This window comes from Ochotona curzoniae, unplaced genomic scaffold (genome assembly GCF_017591425.1).
Source record: "Ochotona curzoniae isolate NIBS_2020 unplaced genomic scaffold, NIBS_Ocur_1.0 scaffold_1852, whole genome shotgun sequence".
Lineage (NCBI taxonomy): Eukaryota > Metazoa > Chordata > Mammalia > Lagomorpha > Ochotonidae > Ochotona > Ochotona curzoniae.
Genome location: NW_024467087.1, coordinates 36,908,293 through 36,931,618, shown reverse-complemented (window position 1 = coordinate 36,931,618; position 23,326 = coordinate 36,908,293). Strand labels below are relative to the sequence as shown.

General features: G+C 43.9%; 2 pseudogenes; one reads left to right on the top strand and one right to left on the bottom strand.

Annotated features, from left to right (window-relative positions):
• Nucleotides 1-542: 542 nt before the first annotated feature.
• On the bottom strand, nucleotides 543-2,145 carry LOC121169085 (annotated as a pseudogene).
• Nucleotides 2,146-17,504: 15,359 nt separating this feature from the next.
• On the top strand, nucleotides 17,505-17,978 carry LOC121169084 (annotated as a pseudogene).
• The last annotated feature ends 5,348 nt before the right edge of the window (nucleotides 17,979-23,326 follow it).

Below are 23,326 nucleotides of genomic sequence, written 5' to 3'. Positions count from 1 at the left end.
AGTGCTCTGATACGGGATGTTGGTGTGACAAGTAGCAGCTTAAACCATGAGTACAACTCTCTCCTCGGTTTGCCTACTCTCTTTCCTGCATGTGAATTTTTGCTTTGCAGTTAAACGCACCTTGTTTTTCTGCTGATTTTTAGCTACTACATCTGCTTCTTTTGATTGAGACAAGAGCCTAAACTAAGCCTACATCAGGGGTCACCACGCAGTTGTATGTTGTAAGGCTCATGGGTTGAATTTTTCAAGACTCTACAGCTTCCAGAAGACTTCTTCTAGGCCTCCCAGGAGCTGATGTGTAAGAAGTTACCGCAACCATGATGGAAGAGGTGAGAAAAAGAAGATAGGCAGCAAGCAACTGATAGTCTTAGCATGTAATGCTCATAGGTACACGGTAATAGGCTTTGCTCAAAAAATCAGTAGTTAGGACAGAAGGATAGTCTCCTTTCTATGGAATGCTTGCTCAGTTCAGGCCATTAGAGTCTTTATCTAATGGATGGTCAGTCACACATTTTCTGAACCTTTTGTTTTTCCTTCCCGAGCCAAAGGCTGTTTATTGGGGCTCACTCCTTGAAGCAAAAGTGCATCTTGTCATTGATGCACTAACGCTCAGGGTTCAGCTGCTTCAGGATCCAGGCCAGCACACCGACCCTCAGCCCCGACTTCTTGGTCTGGAACTTCTTTAGCAGGTCCTTGGTGGTCATGGGTTTACAGGTCAGGTAGGGGGCACGGCCTCCTTAGTCACCTGCATGTCCCCACCGCTGGGCGTGAACTTCCTGGATGGCGGCTGAGGGGTGGACTTCCCGGAAAGACTGTCCATCCTCGAGCGCTTGGCCGCTGGTGCCTTGCCGGCATTGCTCTAGTTTGCCGGCCACAGCAAGCAGCAGCACCGGCACCCGGCACCCAGCACCCTCGGTGCTGGGTGTACCTGGCCAGCTGTTGCCATGGGAGCTGTCTCCGGAGGGCCTCCGCTCCCTCTTGGGGGTGTTTTCTTCTTCGCTATGAAGAGGGCCGAGGTGGGTTCACTGTCAGTGTCTCTCCTCGCTGCTGTCTTTTGTGTGCTTCTTTTTCTGCGGCATGGGGGCCTTCTCTTCCTCCTCCTCCTCCTTGTCCTCCTCCTGCGGCTTCTCTTCCTCGCTCTCTTCGCTGCTCTCGCTCTGCTCATTCACTCCTTTGGGCCCTTCCTCCTTCTGTGGCACTTTGGGCTTGGCCTCCTCCCTGGAGCCGCTCAAGCCTTTGGACATGTAGTCCACCTCCTGGCCCTCGAAGTGGCCATCGTCACTGTCCTCAAAGTCCTCATCTTTTGAGCCCTTCTTCTTCTTCCTGCTGCCCTTGCTCAGGGTCCCTTCTTCTTGGCCTTGGGCGCTCTGCTGCCCTCCTCTGTGTCACATAATGCAATACAATTAATAAAATTAGGGGGAAAAAAGATGTGTTTATTTTAATTGGAATGCTAAATTTACAGAGAGAAGGATCTCTGTCTAGAGAAAGATCTCCAGTGGTTTGCTCCCCAAATAGCTGCAGCAGCCTGAGTCCAGCAGCTAGGGGCCTCTTCTGGTTCTCCTATGTGGGTGCAGGGGTCCCAAGGCTTTGGGCCATCCTCTGCTTCTTGCCCAGGCCATAAACAGGGAGCTAGATGGGAAGTGGAACAACCAAGACATGATTCGGTGCCCATATTGTATTCCGGTGCATGCAAATCAAGGATTTAGCCATTGAGTCATCACACCAGCCACTTATCCTTAGTTTTAAGCCACTCCTTCATCAGTATCATTCATAGGTGGAGCCTGGAGTACATACACAAAATGAATTCCCTGTGGCCCTCACATTTAACATCCTTCTTCAGAAAATCTGGGTAAAATACACATGTAAATTAGCCTTAAAGAGAAAGAAGTGCTGCCACAAAATGCAGCATGTGGTTTAGAGATAATGGATGTTTTGCTAGGGAGCGGACTAGCTTTGTTTACCCTGCCTAGCGGGTCATGGGAAGGAGGATGCTATAAAAATTGTTTATGTCAAGCGATAGCTTTATTGTGATATAATTCACCCATTTAAAGCATTCAGTTTAGTGGTTTAGTAAAAACAGTCATGTAGCCATCTAATAGCAATTCAGTTTCACAACATTCCATTACCTCCAAAAGAAACCCACATCTGTTCGCATTCATTTCACATTCCCCTTTCCTCAGTCCTAGACAACTATTAATCTACTTTGCACCTCAATGGAAGTCTCTATTATAGACATTTCATATAAATGGAATTATACACTATGTGACCATGTTTGACCTTTTGTATCTATAGCCTTTCACTTAACAAAAGGTTTTAAGGTTCACTCATGCATAGCATGTATTGGCACTTTATTCTTTTCATTATGTTCATATACACTATGTGTATATACCACCGAGAAATAGAACCAACAAGGCCCTAGGAGGGATGGGAATTGACTTATGCAATTGTAGAGACTGGCAGATCTGAAATTTAGGGCAGGCTGGAAATTTAGGAAAGAACTGATGTCATAATCTTGAGTTCAAAGACTAAGAACTCAGGTAGAACTCCAACTTCTTCAGCCTTTGTGCTTAAGGTCTTCAAGGGATTAAGTACATATCACCACATTATGGAGGTGTCTAAATAATGTCTAAACTCTGTGTCTACATACTCTAATAACGATCACATCCAAAAAATACCTTCACAGCAACGTCTAGACCCGTGTTTAACCAAATATCTGGGCATCATAGCCTAGCCAAGTTGGTACATAAAATTAACCACTTTGAGGTTGTTTCCATTCTTTGCATCTTTTGAATAAAGAAGGTAGAAACATCTGTTATACAACTGTTTATATGAGTATGTGTTTTCAATTCACTCGGGTACACAACTAGCTAGGTAATTTTAAGATTTATTTTTAATTATTTGAAAGGCAGAGAAAGAGGGAATGAGAGAGAGAGATCCTTTATCCATTAGTTCACTCCCCAAATGGCACAATGTCTGAGACTGGGCCACACTAAAGCCAGGATTCAGGATCCAGAATCTTCATTTTGGGTGTTCCATGTGGATGGTAAGGGTTACCTTTCATTACCTTCCCAGTCACACTAGCAGAGACCTGGATCAGAGGAAGAGCACTAGGGACTGATACTTTGTTATATAATGTCTGTGTCACAGGTGGCAGCTTCACCTGTTGTGCCACATTTCCAGTGCTGCTGGAACATTTTTAAGAGATGATTTTTTTTTATATATAAATGTGTATTTATTTCCTTATACTTGAAAGACACACACACACAGATCTTCCATCTACTGGTTTATTGCTCAAATGCTCACAACTTCCAGGGTTACACCAGGCTAAAGCTAGGATCCTGGAACTCCACCTAGGTTTCCCACACTGATGGCAGGAATCCAAGCACTTTAACCATCATCTGTTATCTCCCAGGAACATTAGCAGAGACCCGGACCAAAAGCAGAACAGCCAGACTCAGACTAGCACTCTGATAAGTAATGTGTGTCTCCCAAGCAGTAGTTTAAGCCACTGTGCCACAATGGCTAGGCATTGTAGTAATTTGGGGAGTGAACCAGTGGATGTAAAATCTCTGTGTCTCATCCTCTCTTTCCGTTTCCAGGCTGAAGCCAGCAGCCAGGAGATTCATCTGGGTCTTCCATGTACATAGCAGGAGCCCAAACACTTGAGCCATCTTTTTCAGGTTGTTAGTAAGGAGCTAGGTCCAAAGTGGAGTAGCTGAGACTCAAACCATTGTCCAAGTGAGATACTGATGTCACAGTTAGCCATATAACTTGCCACATCATAATGTCAGTCCCAGTTTTTTGTCTTTTTAATTAGAGTTGTTCTAAGTGGATTTTGATTTGCATCTCCTTGATGGCTGAAATACTGAACAGGTAGATTTTGTGAGGACAATTTAAGGATCCATCCTGTGAATCAGCAGCGAATGTCCCAACAGTGAAAATCATCTCTGCTGAGACAGACATGAAAATGTGCTCTTCAGTTCTCCCAATGTGGAAAATAAAACTGATCTTGGCCCAAGATGCTATGCTTTAAATGCATCTCAATATTTGCTGCTTTATTGTGAAGTCAACCACCCCAAACAATGGCTGAACAGAGCAGTTTCATTTCATAGAGCTATAAGTGCCAATGCCTATAAGACTCCTCACTACCCTGTCCACATTTTATTAGAACCCCACTTCAATCAATACTCTTCCTACCCAACCTTCTTCTTGCCTTCTCTTATCCATAAAGGTCAGATTAATGGTAAAGTCCAACAGCCTCTCTAAATTCTCATCTGATTTTCTGCTCCAGACATTCCATTCAACAAATTTCTTGCATGTTTAACTCTTGCTTTCTGCTCCTCAAGGGACTTGAGCTAACTCACTGACGATGGTGATAGTGACAGCAGCAGCTGTGATGTTGACTGTGTAGCCCGCCACTCTAATTGGTGATGCTATAAGCTACTTAATGTGCTTATAATACATAATTGCTGCCAAAGTCAGCCGGTCAATTCCTGTTGCTGGTAACTAAGAGCCCTCTGTATTATACAAGGAAAGAACAAAAGCCTTTAACACAGTGCAGCATCGGAAGGGTTAGGATCTGCCAGAGCACACAGAGAGCTTCTAACCCAGCCTTTATGCCTTCTCAATGAAATAAATGCATACTACTTGGAACTGGTAGTTAGCTTGTCACTAACTGTATAGGCCACTCCAAACTGAAAGGGTCATGATTGCTTCCCCAGTTTAGTATTTCTTCTGCAGTAGCTCTCACACTTAAGTCCATCTAAGAATGACCTGAGGGCAGGGAAGCCTAATGCAGAGTCCAGAACCCAAACCTGGGAGCAATGCAGGTTCTCAGATTAACTATGAGACAGACTGTCCTAGGGATAGTTCTGTTCATTTGTTTTAAAGATTAGTCTATTTGTAAAGCAGAGTTAAAGAAACAAAGAAAGGCAAAAATAGATACTTCCATACACTTCCCAAATGGCCACAACAGCCAGGGCTAGACCACATCAAATTTAGGAGCCTGGAACTCCATCTAGATCTCCCACATGAATTCAGGGACCTAAGGTCTTGGATAATCCTCTGCTGCTTTCTTAGGTGCATTAGCAGGGAGCTGGGTCAGAAGATTTTCTTTACAAGAGATAATCATATGTTAAATTAAGTGAAGCATTATGCTTTAAATACAAGTCATTAAGTAAACAGTTTAGGACTCAGTTTTAATATGTTGAATGGGCTAATTTAATACAAATATAACTTACTGCCTATTTTATGTAAATGTGAATGAATTAAAAGGCTCTTTAGATAATATCAATACCATATTAATTGAGTGCTTCCTAAGTGCCAGGTACTGTTGTAAGCCTTTTATGATGTAATTTAATGCTTGAAATGCCCTTATAAGATAGGCTCTTTGATCATCTCCAGGTATTAAGAAGCACAGAACAGTTACAGAGACTTATAGACACTAGAGCTGGAATTTGGATTCAAGAAGTCATGCAAACAAACCAAATGGGCTGGCCTAAATAGCATCACCCTTCACTCACTGGCACTCATAAAAGTTGGGGCTAGGGAGCATGTCCAGCTGGACTAGGCCACAATATCCATCCACGAATGTCAGAGTAGGGGGTAGACCTTGTTGCCTAGGCTACAGCACCCAGCAGAAAGTAAAAGAACCAGATCTGGGTGTAGATTCTGCAGGGGACTTGTGGGCTCATCTCTGTGGGACTGCAGCACCCAACAGTTTCGGTTTATGCAGAGTTGTGGGCAGAGATGGGCTGAGCCAGGCTGGACCACAGAACTCACCTGACAGGAAAAAACACCTGATATTTGCAGGGATTGGGGTTGGGAGAAGCCCAGGTGAGGCCAGAATGTGACACCCACTGGTACATGCAAGGACCACATGAGGGCAGGCCAAGCCAAGGAGGGCTGTTGTCCTGCTAGCACATGTGAGATCCAGGGCTGGTAGCAGGTCAGGTAGAGGAAGTTGGGAAACTTGCCTGCTAGTCCTCAGCTCCCTCCGAGGAGCATGGGAGTCAGTGTTGGGGGAGGACCAGGACAGGCAAGGCTGCAGCACCTGTCAGCATTTGTGTGGGACAGGTCTGGGTACAGTACAGGCTGAACCAGGTCTTAGCACCCGCTGGCAAGCATAAGAGTCATGACAGGATATAGGCCACACATAGCTGGGCTGAGCTGCAACACCCACCATCAAGAGCTGAGACTGTGGGTGGGCCATGCCAGGCTGGGTCAAAGCACCTACCAGTACAGCTAAGACCTGAGGACGGGAACGGACCTGGTAGGGGAAACTCTGGGGACTCCTCTGCTGGGGTGCAGCTCCCACTGGTGATTATTAGAGGTGGGGCTGTTTGCAGACCAGGCTGGTCAAAGCTGAAGTATCCATCAGCCTGAGAGTGGGCTGGATCTGGAGGCAGGCCAAACTACACAGGGCTACAGCATCTGCTAGTGCTCGCAAGAGGCAGAATGGTTATAGGACAAGTCTGCTAGGCCATTGCACCCACTGTGTCACATGAAAGCTGAATCTGGGGGTGGGCCAGGCTAGGCTAGGCCGCAGTACCCATTGGTGAGTGCCAGGACTAGGATGTTAGGCTGGGCAGCAACACCCACCAGTACATGCAAGACTGGGTCTCCTCAGTTGCTAATGCCTCAGTGGACAGCATGCGCAGATACACACAGGGACATGACAGCCAGTTCATCAAGGTCAGCAAAGGATGAAGAGTGCCTTGTCAGAGGATGGAAAGAACATATTGGACAACTCTCCTGGCTAAACTTTGCAGCATGTTCCTGGGTCTGTGGATGAACTAAGGTGGGCTTTGTCAACTAGTAGACCTTGGAAGATTTTTCTCATTCCTAGAGTGATGAAACCGACAACATCTCAGGACTATTGAAACCACTGAAGTAACATCCTCGTAACACTCTTCTTCACATCAGGCTCTCTAGGGCATCATCAAAGGACTGTCCCCCGTCCCTGGGTGCTGACATAGTTTGATAGCAAGGAGCAGCTCTCTCCCCATCTTCCCCTATGGACAAAGAAGAAAAAAAAAAAACAAAAGACTGAAATATGTGCCCCACTCACGTTCCTCTATATCTGAACTACCCCAACCTAATAACTGGCCCACATGGGCATACCTCCCTCTTATCTATATAAACAATATTAAAAATAAAGTTTAAAACAAAACAAAACAAACAGTGCTGGCATTCAAAGTTGCCCAAGATCTGGCCCAAACTTATCTAACTCTCAAGATGAATGCTCCATTTTGGAATGGCTGTTGTCCTCAAACTTTCATGTATGAGGCATTTCCAACTCAGAATCATTCCTTACACCTTCCAATCCATCTGGAATATTTGGTGCCTTCTTTTTCCTGTCCAAACACCTTTACCTGCTCTACAACACTCTTTTTTAAGTTCTCCAGCCTACAGGATACTAAGATTTTTGTTTTGTTTTGTTTTCTGAACAACCAACTTTCGACTGTCTGATGGGGTTTTACTGGTCTCATAGTATATGCTGTGCATTCCTAGTTAGACCAATGGATTTTCCAGGGCACCCAGAGTTGCACTGTCCATTTTGGTAACCACATGTGGCTATTGAAATGTGAGCCAATTAAGATTCACTAAAATTAAAGTTTCGGTTGTTCAGTCACACTAACTGCATTTCAAGTATTCAACAGCCACAAATGTATTGGATAGTGCAAAGAGAAAATATTTGCATATCACAGAAAGTAAAAAGCAGAAAGTCTGTTTTGGGCTGTCACAGCTGCAGGTCCTGTATTGCTCACTCTCTGAAATGAAAGTAAATATGTATCCTGAGCACAAAACGTGATGGAATTGCTTTTTAAACCGATTCCCATTTTCAGTAAAAATAAGAACTGCAGAAGGTATGTCTCAAATGTAAATATCACTCAGAATTTTTAATCGACTTTCAAAGCCTTGCCTTTTATCATTTTCCATCCTCTTTGACCTCTGTCCTGTATTTGACATTACGTAAAACAGACTTCTCTTTCCTAAACAAAAGCCACCCCCCACCACCACTTTGCTCCATGACACTGTTAACATAACAAGTACAATCATTAGCTTATAACTTAGCTTTGGTCATGCATCAAGCTAAACACTTTACATATTTCAACAACCAAAATATGTAAATACTATCACAGTCATCCCTGGGAATCAGCAGGAGACTGAGTCCTGAGCCCTAAACCGTGAACTATCATAGATGTTTGAGTTCCTGTCATAAAATGGTACAATGTTTGTGTATAATCTATACACATTCTCCTGTGTATTTCAAGTCATCTCTAGACTACTTTTAATATCTAATACAACATAAATTCTGCATAATAGTTGTTATACTGTTTATTTAAAGAATAAAAACAAGATAAAACTTCATATATGTTCAACTCAGGAGCTATTTTATTTTTTTAATAATTTTTATTTTATTGATTTGAAAGGCAGAGTTGACAAGGATATAGCGAGAGATAGAGATCTTTGATCTGCTAGTTTACTTTCCAAATGGCTGCAAAAGCTAGGGCTGGGTCAGACTGGAGCCAAGAATCTGGAATTCCATCGGGTCTCCCATGTGGGTGGCAGGAGTCTAATGATTTGAGCCATCTTCTGCTTTCCCAGGTGCATTGGTAGAGAGCTAGCATGTAAGTGAAGCATGCAGGATTGAAACTAGTATTCTGATATAGGATGTCTGCCACAGGTGGCAGCTTAACCTGCTGTGATATAATGCCGGCCCCCACAGCAATTATTTTAAAATATGTTCTAGGGCCTGGAGTGATGGTCCAGTGGCAAAAGCCTTACCTTGCACATACTGGGATCCCATATGGGTGCTGGTTCATGTTCTGGTTGCTCCACTTTGCATCTAGCTTCTTGCTTGTGGCCTAGAAGAGCAGTAGAGAATAGTCTAAAGCCTTGGACACTGCACCCATGTGAGAGACCTGGAAGTAGCTCCTGGCTCCTTGCCTTGGATTGACTCAGTTCTGACCTTTGTGGCCACTTGGGAAGTGAACCATCAGATGGTAGATCTTTCTTTGTCTCCCCTTCTTTCTGTAAATCTTCCTTTCTAATAAAAATAAATAAATCTTAAAATAAAAATATATTCTATCAGAGGTCAGTAGAATCTGTGGATTTAGAGCCTGTGAATATAGGCAGCAGACTGTATCATCTCCGTTTTATGGATGAGGTGTTTTAAGTTAATAAAGGATAATTAATTTGAACAAGGTCATTGAGCTAATAGTGCCAGGACTAGAACCCCAAAGCCTCTTTAAGGCTCTTTCGTGAAGCTCAAATGCCCAAGATAGGTTGATCACACCATCATTTCCAACCATCAAAGAACAGAAACAACTCATTCAGGAGAGTCTTTTCTTTTCTCAAATATTTATTTTGAAAGGTAATTACAGAGAGAGAGAACTTTTCCATCTCTGGTTCACTCCTCCAGGATTGGCATAAGCCATAGCCTACCTTAACTCCATCTGCATCTTCCATGTGGGTGGCAGGGGCCCAAGGACAAAAGCCATCTTTTGCTGCTTTCCCAGGCACATCAGCAGGGAGCTAGATTGGATGTGGAGTAGCCAGGACTCAAAGAGGCACTCACAGGGGATGCTGGCATCACAGATGACGGCCTAACCCACTGAACCACAGTGCTGGGCCTTGTCTCCTGTTTATTCTTCCTTCCTTTCCCTGCTTTTCTAAAACCTCTTATTCTCTCTACTACCTATACTCCTGTGGTAGCTTTTCAAGGTCTTTAACTTTGGGAGTTTAAAGGCAATTAGAAAGAAACTGCATGAAAGTAGCTACAGTAGCTTCAGGAGAACAAAGACCATTCACTTTCCTTTCACTTTCCAGGGTTCTGTTTCTACCTAAATATCCCATAGTCCCTCTACATTGCAACTGGTAAGGGTTAGAATTTCTAATTGTGATCCTAACACTTTGCCACTGGTCCATTGTAATTACATAAGAGATTATTTGTAGCTTTTTGGTTCTTTGCCTTGGGTTTGGGATCTGGCAGTAGCTGTCAGAGCTAATTAAAGATATCTGAGAAGTGCTGAGGGAGTTGGGCTTTAGGTGGCAAGAGTTACCTGCTGACTAGTGCTTCACATTGTCCTGCTCATTGATATCCTAAAACAGGTTAGACTTGGCATTCCTGGCTAGGAGACAGTGACGATGTGGAAAAAAAAAATTACACCAATCTCTTCCTGCCTGCATGTGAAAGTGATGACTAATTTTACATATCCCCCAAATTCAGCAGGTTTCTACAACACGCTCTGACATACAGGCCTAACAACCACACACAGGGAGCTAACTAATTACTGTGCGAACCCTTTACATTGTGACACTTCTCTGACTTACTGAGGTGAAAGAAGCATAAGGGAATCTGGATTCTTCTAGCTCTGCCACTGACTGCATGTGTGTCTGATCTGTGAGATTGTCTTTCCTTTTATTATTTATGCATGTTCCATAAACACTTTCACGGAATACAGTAAGCTATGTCTTTATGTTTCTAATTGAGTAGTTCAAAAAGTTCGTGAAAAATTGAATTGAAAAGTAAGATTATTAAAATGAAGCCCACAAATGCTTTTTCCATAACTGAGTTTCCCCATGAACTTTTTTAAGATCCTTTGTATGCTTGTGTATCCTATGCTTAAATATCTAGGAACAGAATGACTTGGTGCTTAAGTAAATTCAGCTTTAGGAGATATAGCTAACTAGCCTTCCAGAGCAGTTGTACCAATTTACATTACCATCAGCAGTATATAAATGTACTAACACAGGGTCCTTCGTTGTGGCACAGCAAGTCAAGCTGCCACTTGCTACATGGGATCCCATGTGAGTACAGGTTTGTGTCCCAGCTGCTCCATTTCTGATCCAGCTGCCTTATAATTTGCCTGTTAGGGCAGTGGAGATTAGACCATGGACTCGTCCCCTGCAGTAGGAGAACCAACCAAGGTTTCTGGATCTAGCTTTGGCCTGGCCCAGCCCTACCCATTTTGGCCATTTGGTAAATGAACTAGTGAATAGAATCTCTGTGTGTGTCATTTCTTCACAGGTGGTGGTTCAGTCTGCTGCAGCACAATGCCAGGGCAATCTGAGGATCTGGAGAGATGGATTCAATCTGTGTGAGATGGAGCCAATGATTCTACAATTTTTTTGTTTGTTTGTTTTTTGCGGGTCGCTCCAACTAGGCTGCAGCTCCCACTGGTTTATGCGAGGGCCGAGTATGTGCTGAGCAGAACCAGGCTGGACTGCAATACCCATTGGTTCCAGTGGAAGTCGGCAGTGAAAACAGAACCAACCCAGTAATTGCAACCACCATCTGATCGGGGCGATGGACTGTGCCGGGCCCTGTACTTGCTAGCACATACAAGAATCTGGTTTGAGCACACCTCAGACAGAGTTTCTTTGGAGATCTCCCCAATCAAAATGCTGGACTTAGAACACTAACCGAGAAAAGAGAGAAGACAGAATAGGTCAACCAATCATCTCAGCTATATGTTGGCAGCAAAATACGGGGCAAACAGAGACTCTGTGAGGGACTATGTCAATCAGTGGATTCTTCAAGGACCTCATAGTGCTTGTAGTGGCAAGATTGGCAGCAATTCATAACTGTTGAACTATCAAATCCACTTGAGCAAGAACCTCAGAGCATACCCTACATCCGGGACCTGGGGAGGGTGGGAAACTAGGTGGGCCTTCGCCTTCTCCCTTAATATCCCCCTTAAACATGAAGGAAACAATATGGAAAAAAATCTGTTTATTTGAAAAGCAGAGCAACAAAGAAAAGGAGAAACAAAGATCTTCCACCTGCTGCTTTACTTGCCAGCAGCTGCAACAATGATGTCTGAGCTACACTGAAGCCAGGAGCCTGGAAACCTATCCTGGCCTCCCACATAAGTGCAGAGGTCAAAGTACCAAGGCAATTTTCTGCAGCTTTCCAAGGTGCATTAGCAGGGAGCTGGATGACTGACTTCAATCAGTGCTACTATGGCCAGGACTTTAACACCAACATCTCAGACAGCAGTTTCATATGCAGAGCTACCATGATAGTTCTGAGTAAGCTTGTAGATACTACCGATGTAAAGAATGCATTTTGGATTTAGAACATAAACTATGGGGTCACATTTCAATCTTAGTTCCAACTCTGCTATTTCTTTGCTGTCAAATCTCTGGCAGGATATTTAATTTCTCTGAGCCTTAGTTTCCTTGCCTATACAAATCAGATTTTTTAAAAAAGAAATTACCTACTTCATACGGTTACTGAGGTTAAGTGAAATAACACAAACAAAGCATTCTTTGGGGCCCGGAGCAACAGCCTAGTGGCTGAAGTCCTCACCTTGCATGCATATAGGTGCTTGTTTGTGTCCCAGCGGTCCTGTTTCCCATCCAGATCCCTGCTTGCGGCCTGGGATGGAGTCGAGGACAGCCTAAAGCCTTGGGACCCTACACCCATGTGGGAGACCTGGAGGAAGTTCCTGGCTCCTGGTTTCACATCAGCTCAGCTCTGGCTGTTGCAGCCACTTAGGGAGTGAAATCAGTGGAGGGAAGTTCTTTCCTCACTGTCTCTCCTCCTCTCTGTATATCTAACTTTCCAATAAAAATAAATAGATCTTTTTTTAAAAAAAAAATTCTTAGTACAGTGCATGGAAAAGGTAATTAATGAATGCAAGCTATTATAAATATTCCATGAACTCACACTCCCCCACATGTACAGTTCTCTGAAGAGTGAAGTTCAGAATGATTATCTGAAAGAACTGCAAGAGCCTACATTAATCAGAGAGACAGATTGAAGCATATTTAGACATATTTTGTTCAGCTTATTTAATTGTATTGTAATTCTTTGAAAATTGAAAGCTCATCTGTATCACTCTGGGTCCCAGCAGCAAACAGATGGTGCCCTCAAGTTAGCATAACTGGTGGAAAGTTTAACAAAAGGACTCTCTACAAAGGTGTGGGCAAGGAGTTAGGATCCAAGAGTGAGACAGAGTGCAGTAAGTATCTTGGAAATCTTACCCTTCCTCCACCCAAAAGGATGAGAGGAAGGACTAGATGACATGTTATTTATTTATTTATTTATTTATTTATTCAAGAGCATAAAGTATACAGAGAAACTCCTTAAGAGGAGCCTATGATTTTTAGTTAAGGGACAGTTCTCGACTGGTGTATTCCTGAAGGAAGAAACCAAAAATAAACACTCTGACATGTGTCTTTTCCTTCCTTTGTTGATCTGCCAGGGATTTCCATTGCTCAAACCCTTTCAGAAGCCAAGAAGGGAAAGGGACTTACTGATGGAATCCATACAGTTTAGCCTCGTAGGGCATAGAACAAAGTATAAACCAGTACGAATTAGGAAGGGTAGCTAGAAGCTAATTGGAATACCACCTGACACATATACCCAACCAAAACCTATCCAGACAAGAATAGTGTATTCCTCTTATCAAAACAAGAGAGAAGAGACTACTGTTTTGGACAATGCTAAACTTAACTTGCTTATTTCTAAATAAAGAACAATACCTTCCAGGATATCTTCCGTTTGGATATCCTATAATCATCCAAAATCCAACACAACTGAAACTGCATTCCTCTTCCTCTAGTGCCAAAACACATCTTTTCTATTTCTAGCCATAGTAAACTTTTGGTTATGCCAATCTTTTGGCCTTCAAGATCCTTCCATTTTTTCTCTTTATATTTTTAAGCCCTAGTTATCTTAAATTATCTTAAATTTATCTATTAAGATCCAATTCATGCAGCTAGCACTGTGACAGTGGGTAAAGATGCCACCTGTGATGCCAGCATCCCATATGGACACCAGTTTGTGTCCCTTCTGTTCCATTTATAATCTGGCACCCTGCTAACAGCCCTGAAAGGTACCAGAAAATGGCCCAAGCACCTGGTCCTCTATCATGTATGACACCTGGATGAGACTGCTGGCTCCTTGTTTCAGCCTGACCCAGCTCTGGCTGGTATGGCCATCAAATGAAAGATATCTTTCTCCCCCCCACCTCCATTTCTCTCCATCTCTCTCTGTAACTCTGACTTCCAAAATAAATGTATTTAAAAATATTCAACTCAAAGATCTTCCCCTCCTCTAAAAGCTTTTCCCCAACTGCTTTTGTCTATATTTATTTCCCTTGTCCCTGAATGCCCACTGCACATAATTTATTCACTGCTGACATATTACTACTAAATTGATTTGTAAAAACATCACTACACCAACTAAATACTCTAGTTCCAAAAGACTAAAATCGTGTTCCAACTTTCTTTTTCTCCTTGTCAGCACCAAACACCCTGAGATTTACTGCATACACAAGTATACAATCAATAGCTAAAGAATGAAGATATGGAAAGGAAAATAGGGGCTCAAATTTCTAATTTCATTGTTTCATGGTAGCTTGTCCAAAGAGGCACAGTTCCCTAAGGGACTTTTTGGCATTATGTAGAAATATGTTGGTGAAAAGGACAGTTCTGCTTCCCATCTATCCACCTGGCATTTTCAAAACCTCTTCTAAATAACCCTTGAGTTAAATAAAGAATCACAACAGAAATTACAAACTGTTTAGAGATGATCAGCAGGAAAATTGGCACCCATCTAAACCCATGATACACAATCAAAGTAGCATTCATAAGAAAGGTAAAGTATTGCACGCACATTTTTATTCCAACACATTTCTACAGATAATGCATGAATTATTCTGACTGACAATAAATAAACTAAGCAGACAACTCAATAACACAAGAAAAGAAAAACTGTAACTAAAAAAAGAAGAAAGTAGTGGCACTGTCGTGCAACCAGTTAAACCACCACTTAGAATGCCAGCATCTCACATGAGCACTAGTTCAAGCCCCGGTTCCTCCACTTCTGATCCAATTCCTTGCTAATATGCCTAGAGAAGCAATGGAAGATGGCCAGAATGCTCGGGTCCCTGCTGTCCATGTGGTAGGCTTTGAATGAAGCACCTGGCTTGTGGATTTGGCCTGGTCCAGACTTTGCTGTTGCAGCCTTTTGGGGAGTAAGCCAGCACATAGAACATCTTTCTCTCTTTCTCTAACTTTCTCTCATTTTCTGTCACTATGCATTACAAATGAGTCAGTCTTATTTAAAAAGTAGATGAACAGAAATAAGAAGCAAATTTTAAGGCCAGTTTCCCACTAATGCTCCCTCTTAAAATTTAGAAGCAAGCAAACAAAAAATTCCATGTCATAGCAGAAATGTGGAAGGTGAGAATAACATGGTAGTTTGCCTAGGGACCTAAATAACACTATGGTGGTGAGTAGCCGGGGTTTCTTTTTATCTCTCATACATTCCAGAGAATGCAGAATGCAGGAGAAGCTTACATCCTGAAACTACCAAAAGGTTCAGACCCCAAAAAAGAGTCCTAAGAAACACTTGTTTGCTAAGTGGCTGTAGAAAGTGGGGCCTAAACAGACTAGAAGGCCATTCTGATAATATACACCATACTCTAATCAAACAGCAAAGAAAAATATGCCTCTTCCCAGTGGCGTCAGAGATACCCACATATGGTTCCACAGGGGTGGTAACAGTAGCATCAATGAGAATGAACTTGTACCCCACTTCTCAAGTACTCATTTGTCCAGCTGAAATAATGTGAGAGGAGCCATCTTCACTTAGCAGCAATGAATCAGCCTTCCATTCCCAGCTCTCCTGTCTGGTATTGATAGGTGGCCAGCAAGGCGATACAGTCCCACAACACACCATTCGGCAGCAACAAGGTGGAACAAGACAGGCACAAGAACAATTTTCTCTCTAAGCCTTTGTCAACAAGGAGGTCCAGCAAGCAGCAAAACTTCCAAATCGACCCAGCAAAAAGAAAGTGATGTAAGTCAGGCAAGATGGTCTTTCAGTTTTGTCAAAATCAACTTCATCCGTACCACATTGTCATAGGGCGATTGCTGGTAGAAAAGAAAAGAAAAGAAAAGAAAAGAAAAGAAAAGAAAAGAAAAGAAAAGAAAAGAAAAGAAAAGAAAAGAAAAGAAAAGAAAAGAAAAGAAAAGAAAAGAAAAGAAAAGAAGAGAAGAGAAAAGAAAAGAAGAGAAAAGAAGAGAAGAGAAAAGAAAAGAAAATAGAATGCATTGTCTCACAACTTAGTATTCAAAATATGCAAAATATCTAAAATACACTAAAATACAACATAAAATCACTTGCTCTATGAAGAACGAGAAAACTCAAAACTTGAATGAGAGAACAAAATCAACACATGCCAATGCTGAGTTGATAAATATGTGAAATTTTCTGACAAGTGTTTTAAAGCAAATATTACAAAAAATGCTTCAACAAATAATTAGAAGCATGCTGGAAACAAAAGTCTCAACAAAACAATTGCATGCATAAAAAGCAAACTGAAACTTTAAAATTTAAAAAAAAATCTTAGAAAATAGGACGGAACATTTCAATCATTGGAATGCCGAAGAAAGAGAAGAAATTTGGGGGCTGAAAAGGTATTTGAGGACCTTTTCAAAGGTAAACACTGATACTAGTTGATTATGACAAGTTTCTTTTTTTTTTTATGTATAATGTGAAATCACTAAAAACAGAAGAGGGGAAAAAAAAGAGGATGGCCCAAAGCCTCAGGACCCTGCACCCATATGGGAGATCTGGAAGAAGCTCCTGGCTCCTGGCTTTGTGTCGGCTCAATTCTGGGCATTGCAGACACTTAGAAAGTGAACCAGTGGAGAAGACCTTTTTGTCTTTCCTTCTCTCTATAAATCTGCCTTTCAAATAAAAAAAATAATAAAATCTTTTTTAAAAGAACAAGAAAAGCATATTTTTAAAATAAGATTTATTTTATCTTACTTGAAAGAGTAATGGAAAGAGAGGGAGAGACAGAGACCATTTCCATTCACTGGTTCACTCCCCATATAGCCAAAACAGTCAGAGCTGGGTTTGTCTGAAACGAGGATCCTGGAGTTTTTTTTTTTTTTTTCTGAGTATTCCACATGGGTGCAGGGGCCCAAGGCTTTGGGCCACCTTTGCTACTTTCCCAGGCCATCAGTGGGGATTTGGATCAGAAGTGGAGCAGCCAGGGCTAGAACCAGCACCTATATGGGATGCTGGCACTGCAAGTGGAGGAGTAGCTTGAAATACCACCATACCGACCTTGGAAAATATCTCTTTTTCAGAGGGTTGTTATTGAAGATTCTTAATAGGCAACCCAGACTGGGTTGAGAGGAGTGTGTTATATCATGGTCAGATCAACACGTGATCCTATAACCAACTGTCCTAGTAAAAACTGGCTCCACTGGGAGAAATGTTGGTGGCGTTCCTTGAACTCATATTTCTTCTTCTTTTTTTTTTAAACTTATATTTCAAAGCTGAAAAGGTGAGATTTAACTCTGATGACACAGAACACAAACTGCCAGTCACTCTTCACTAATGCCATCTCTACTGACTATAAAAATGATAATCGGCAGTTTGAATTGCGTGCGATGGAGTAGGTGGTTGGGGGTCTTGGTGGGGCGGAGGGGGCGGGGGCTTGCTTGGCTGAGCTTCGGCAGAATTTGAAATGGCTGGCGGTAAGGCTAGGAAGGACTCCGGAAAGGCATAGATAAAGGCAGCTTCCTGCTCGCAGAGAGCCGGCTTGCAGTTCCTGGTGGGCCGCATTCATCAACACCCGAAATCCAGGACGACCAGCAGGGATGTGTGGGTGCGACCGCGCTGCGTACAGCGCAGCCGTGGTGAGGTACTTGAGCTGACTGGAAATGCATCTAAAGACTTAAAGCTTATTACCCCGTGTCACTTGCAACTGGCTATTCCTGGAGATGAAGGAGTGGACTCTCTTATCAAGGCTACAATTGCTGTTGCTGGTCTCATCCCGCACATTCACAAGTCTCCAACTGGGAAGAAGGACAGGAGAAGACTGTCTAAAGGATGCCTGGATTCCTTGATATCTCAGGACTCTAAATACTCTAACCACTGTCCAGTGTTGGTGATTCCAGTGGAGTGTATCCCTCAAAAACACAATTTTGCTTTTTTGTAATTCTATTTGAGCACGTCGGAAGTTTAATTAGCTTTCCAACCAACCAAATTTCTGCATTCAAGTCTTTATCATATTATGATTGTGGCTTCAAAGAAGCTATTGATTCTGAAGTAGTGGGTTTTGATTGAGTTGACTTTTTAAAAAACTGGATTTCAATTGTGATGCAGAAGTTATAACAACAAACATTTGGTTTTGTACAGACATTATGTCCACCCAGGTGGATAAGCTCAATATCGGTCATCTTCCCCCCCCGCCAAAAAAATAACCAATATTTTTAAAATACCATATGTGTGTACCTAGTTAGATCCAATATAATCAAAAGCCTGCTCTTTTCCAGAGCTGAAGCGGGCAAATCGAGGCTAGCCATGTAGTCGCAAGTAAGTGATCACAGCTATTTCTAAGATTTGACTTTGTAAGAGATCCAATTAGGGTAGGGTATGGCTCAAGCACATTTCCTCATTCATCTTTTCCAATCCAAACCTTTACTTCTGTTATGAAATTCTTTAACATGCATCTTGGGAAGAGATCAGGTATTATCATATACAGTTTATAGGTCTAAAAGTAGGGGCTCGAGGAAGCAAAATCACTTGTCAGTGGTCATATATCTACACAATAAATGAAAGAGATAGGACTTAGCTATGTTTTTATACTTTCTAAGAGCATACCTGAAGTAGAGGGGGTTTCTCATCATAGCTGTATTGGTAAGCCTATCTGTTTTAATAGTCTATTTTTTTATGTTTCTAAATCCTACACAAAATAATCAAATAATGAAACAAGATGGGGGCAGCAGGCAGAAATGTGTTTCCTCTGCCTAACTCATTTCTGAGCATGATAGAAACATGTGGCATATCTCCTTAAAGGATAACATACAAGATCTCAGCTGTACAAACCTCCTTTTGGATGCTGCATCTTGGGGGAAAGATGTGGGAAATGGAACCTCAAGTGGGTCAAAAAGCCAACCTATTTAGAACATGTGTTGAACCTACCAAAAGGACAGTAAGGTCCCGCCTACCTATAAAGATAAGTGTTCGTTTAGTGCATCATACGAACCAGAAAACGTTGGAAAACAAAAGCAGGCCCTGAGAGTAATTATTGTGTGATGGGGATTGGAGATATTCTTCTAAAAAAGAACCTGCTAGTAAATATTTTCTGCTTAGGAGGTCACATACAGTGTCTATCACATGTTCTTGTTCTTTTTCTTTTCAACTCTCTAAAAGTACATGCTATTATCGGCCTAAATGCTGTAAGAAAACAGGTCATGGGCTGCAGAAACAACAGTCATCAAGTCTGTTTCAGTCATACAGGCACAGTCACGTGAGCTAAAAGCCCACCCTATGAGCTCATTAAAAATTTGGAATTAACAGTAAGCATAGGGCCCAGTGCAGTAGCCTAGTAGCTCAAGTTCTCACCTTGAACTCGCCAGGATCCCATATGGATGCCGGTTCTAATCCCAGCGGCCCTGCTTCCCATCCAGATCCCTGGGAAGGCAGTCAAGGACGGTCCAAAGCCTTGGGACCCTGCACCCGCTTTGCAGACCCAGAAGAGGCTCTGGGCTCCTGGCTTTGGATTGGTAGTGAATCAGCAGATGAAGATCTTCCTCTCTGTCTCTCCTTTTCTGTATATCTAACATTCCAGTCAAAAATAAAATAAATCTTAACAAAAAAAAAAAGAGTAAGCATATGTATTCATCAAGCTTCTCTACATACCTACAATCAATAAATGAGAAGACAGGGACAGAAAGCACAGACACATCCAAGAGATTTATTAACTGCATTGGCTCACGTGCTTATGGGAGTCTCGCAAGTCCCAAGATGTCCAGGCCCAACCAGTAAGCTGGAGACCCAGAAAAGCTACTGATTGACTTCTGGTTCCAGAAATGCCTGAAAATTAAACAGGTTTAGCTGTCAAAAATCTGGTAGGCTCAAGACTCAGAAAAGCTTATGCTTCAATTTCCTTCTGCCATCAAGACAAAGACTGATATCCCAGATCAAAGATGGTCACCCAAGAATTCCCTCTTACTTAGGGGGAACATCAGACTTTCTGTTCTATTTAGGCCTTGAACTAATTGGAGGAGGCAACTGACACTATAGGTGGAAATATGCTTCACTCTACTGATGTAAATGTTAATCTTTAAGACAGAAGAGAGGATTTTTTAAAGAATCAATTTATTTTTGGACCTCAGGGTTTGGGTAGTGGGAACTTATAGCATCCTAGTGGCTGCTGGGGGTACCTGATCCAGGACAGACTCAATCCTTGGAGCCCTAACCACAGCCACCGCTAGCAAGCAATGAGTGACTCCTGGGCTCGCCTGGGCCTGAGAAGCTTCTCCCTTTGTGCTAAGTATGCTGTGAAGGGATTTCTTAGAAGCTAGGTTCAGTGCCTGGCTCCATCCACAGCCACCAACTTGTGGTGGGAGGGGCCTAGGGGAGTTCAGCCTTGGGGCTTGGGTGGTGGGAGCTTCCAGCAGCACTGTGAGTGAGTCCCGGGCTTTTGGGCAGCCAGCACGGCAAGTGCCGCAGGGCTCCATCCGCTGGCCAATCATCTGCAAGCTCTGGGGTCTTGCAGGTGTGGAATTGCTATCTAGAGATATCCATGGATAAGGCCGCTGTGTGTGTAGGTGAGGAATGAATCATGAGGGTCTCCCAACAACAGGGTCACTGTACTTACAAGTAAGTGAGGGGACTGAGACCTTGTGGTTTGGAGAGGAGAGACCAGAAGATCTACATGGGTCAGACTGATACACCAGCCTGCATGGGAGTCTTGAGTAGGACTTGTTATCATGGAACACTGCTGACCTCCACACACCAGTCAATGCAAAGCTAGGGCTGGGGACTTGTCTAGCAAGGCTAGAGCCTAGTACCTGACTAAATGTCAGAACAGGGGAGGGGTCACATTAGAAAGGGCCATGACACTAACCAGCACGTGTGAGAACCAGATCTGGGGGCAGATTTTATGGGGGATGTGTGGGCCCAACCCTGTGGAAACACAAGTCCCTCTGGTTAGCTCAAGAGTTGGGAATGATGGGCCCAGCACCGTGGCCTAGGTCACAGGTCATGCCTGACTAGGCTGCCACACCTACTGGTACGCAGCTAAAGTCCTCTCCTTGAATGTGCCAGGATTCCATATGGGCACCAGTTTTCATCCCGGCAGCCCCACTTCCCATCCAGCTCCCTGCTTGTGGCCTGGGAAAGCAGTCAAGGCACCAAAGCCTTGGGACCCTGCACCTGCATAGCAGACCTGGAAGAACTTTTGGCTCCTGGCTTTGGATCGGCGCAGCACCAGCAGTTGTGGTCACTTGGGGAGTGAATCATCGGACAGATGATATTTCTCTCTGCCTCTCCTCCTCTCTGTATATATCTAACTTTGCAATAAAAATAAATAAGTTTTAAAAAATTGGGAGATTAAATAAAAAAGAGAGAGTTGGGGATGGGCTGAGCTAGGTGTGACCATGGAACCTGCTGACATTCATGAGTGCAAGGACTGATAACAGTCTAGGCAGATCCAGGCAGCAGCACCTGCATGTGTATCCTAAAACAGGGTGTGGGAGCAGGCCAGGCCACAACTTTCACCAGCTCATACAAAGCCAAGACGGGGGGGCAGGATATGCTGGGCAAGGGCCTAACACTCGCTGGCATGCATGAAATCTGGGTCTGGGAGTGGGCCAGGTGGGGGAATATGGGGAAATCCCCTAGTGGGACACAGCTCAAGCTGGTGATCACATGATCCAAGCCTGGGGTTCAGGCAAGCTGGGCAAGTTAGCTCCAACTGTTGGCTAATGTGTGGGTTGGTTTGGGAAGGGGGCAGACTGGGCAAGGCCAAGCAAACCTTAGCTCACCAGTAAGAGCAGAAACTAGGCTGGAGCACAGGTCATGCCGGACTAGGCTGCCACACCTACTGGTATGCATGAGCCAGGGATGGGAGCAGACTGAGTAGGGCCAGGTTCTAGCACCTGCCAGCGAGAGTCAGGACTGGGGGCAGGCCAAGTCAGGCCAGGCTACATTATACAAAGACAAGGATTATGACAGGTGATGGACTATGCCAAGCTGGGTCAGAGCAACCATTGGCACATACAAGAGCTATAGCTGGGAACAGGCCAGGTTGGGGAGCTAAGAGGACATACTGGCTGGGTTGTGGTTCCCGCTGGTGAGTGCAGGGAGTGGAGTGGAGGCTATGTTCTGTTCTGGATATACCTGCAGTATCCCTCGGCACAAGTGTGGACCAAGGCTGGGCATGCCAGACTGGGCTAGACTCCAGCACCAATTGGTGCTCATGAGGACCAGGGTAGGTGTAGGACAGGTTAGGCTAGGTTTACATCCCTGCTGAGCCAGCTGTGAGGTATGTCTGGATGTGGATCTGGCTTGGCTGGATTGTATCACCCAATATTAAAAACTGGAATGGGTGAAAGGCTGGTCAGGAAAGGCCATTGTTCCTGCTAAGACAGGAGGTGGACTGAGTAGGACTGACCCATGGACCCATTGGTGTGTATGAGATCTGGCATTGGGAGAGGTTCTGATAGAGGAGCTTGGGGAACTCCTCTGTAGGGACACAGTCCCTGCAGGAGAGCACAAGATAGGGAGCAGCCCAGACCAGGTCAGAGAACCATACCCACCAGTATACATTTGGTGCAGGCCGGGGATGGACCAGGCTGGGCCAGTTCACATCACCTGCTGGCGAACCCAAGCACCAAAATGCAGTGAGTCAGGCTGAGCTTGGTCACAACATATGCCAGTATACATACTGGCTGGGACTGGGTGCTGGCTGAGCTTGACTAGGCTGTAGCCCCCACCAGCATGAGCTGGAATTGGGGGTGGGCTGGGCCAAGCCAGGCCACAGCACCCACTGGCAAATGCCGAGGTGAAGCGGGCCATGCTAGACCAGTTCGTAGCACCCAACTGGCACAAATGAGAACCAGGGGAGCAGGGGACAAAGCTTGTAGTGGGGCTGCATGGGGTTCTCTGCTGGGCCACGAGTCCCACTGGAGCGCATGAGTTGGAATGGGGGCAGACCAGACCAGGCAGGGGTGCAATACCTGTTTGTCTCATGTGAGCCTGATCAACGAAAAGCCAGGCTGGGTTGACTGTTCCTACTGGTGCAAGCATAAGTCAGAGCGGATGTGGGTTGGTTGGGCTTTGCTGCAGCATCAGCAGTCAAATGCTGGCACTGGGGGCTAATTCTGTCAAGTTAAACTGCAGCACCACCTGGAGAGTGCAAGATCCAGGAGTGGAATGGGCCTGGCAGGAAAAAGTGGGCACCTCCCTCTTGGGTTGCCACTTTGACTGGTGAACATGAGAACCAAGACTGGGGCAGGCATGGTTAGATGGAGTACGGCTGGATAATGAGACTAGTTG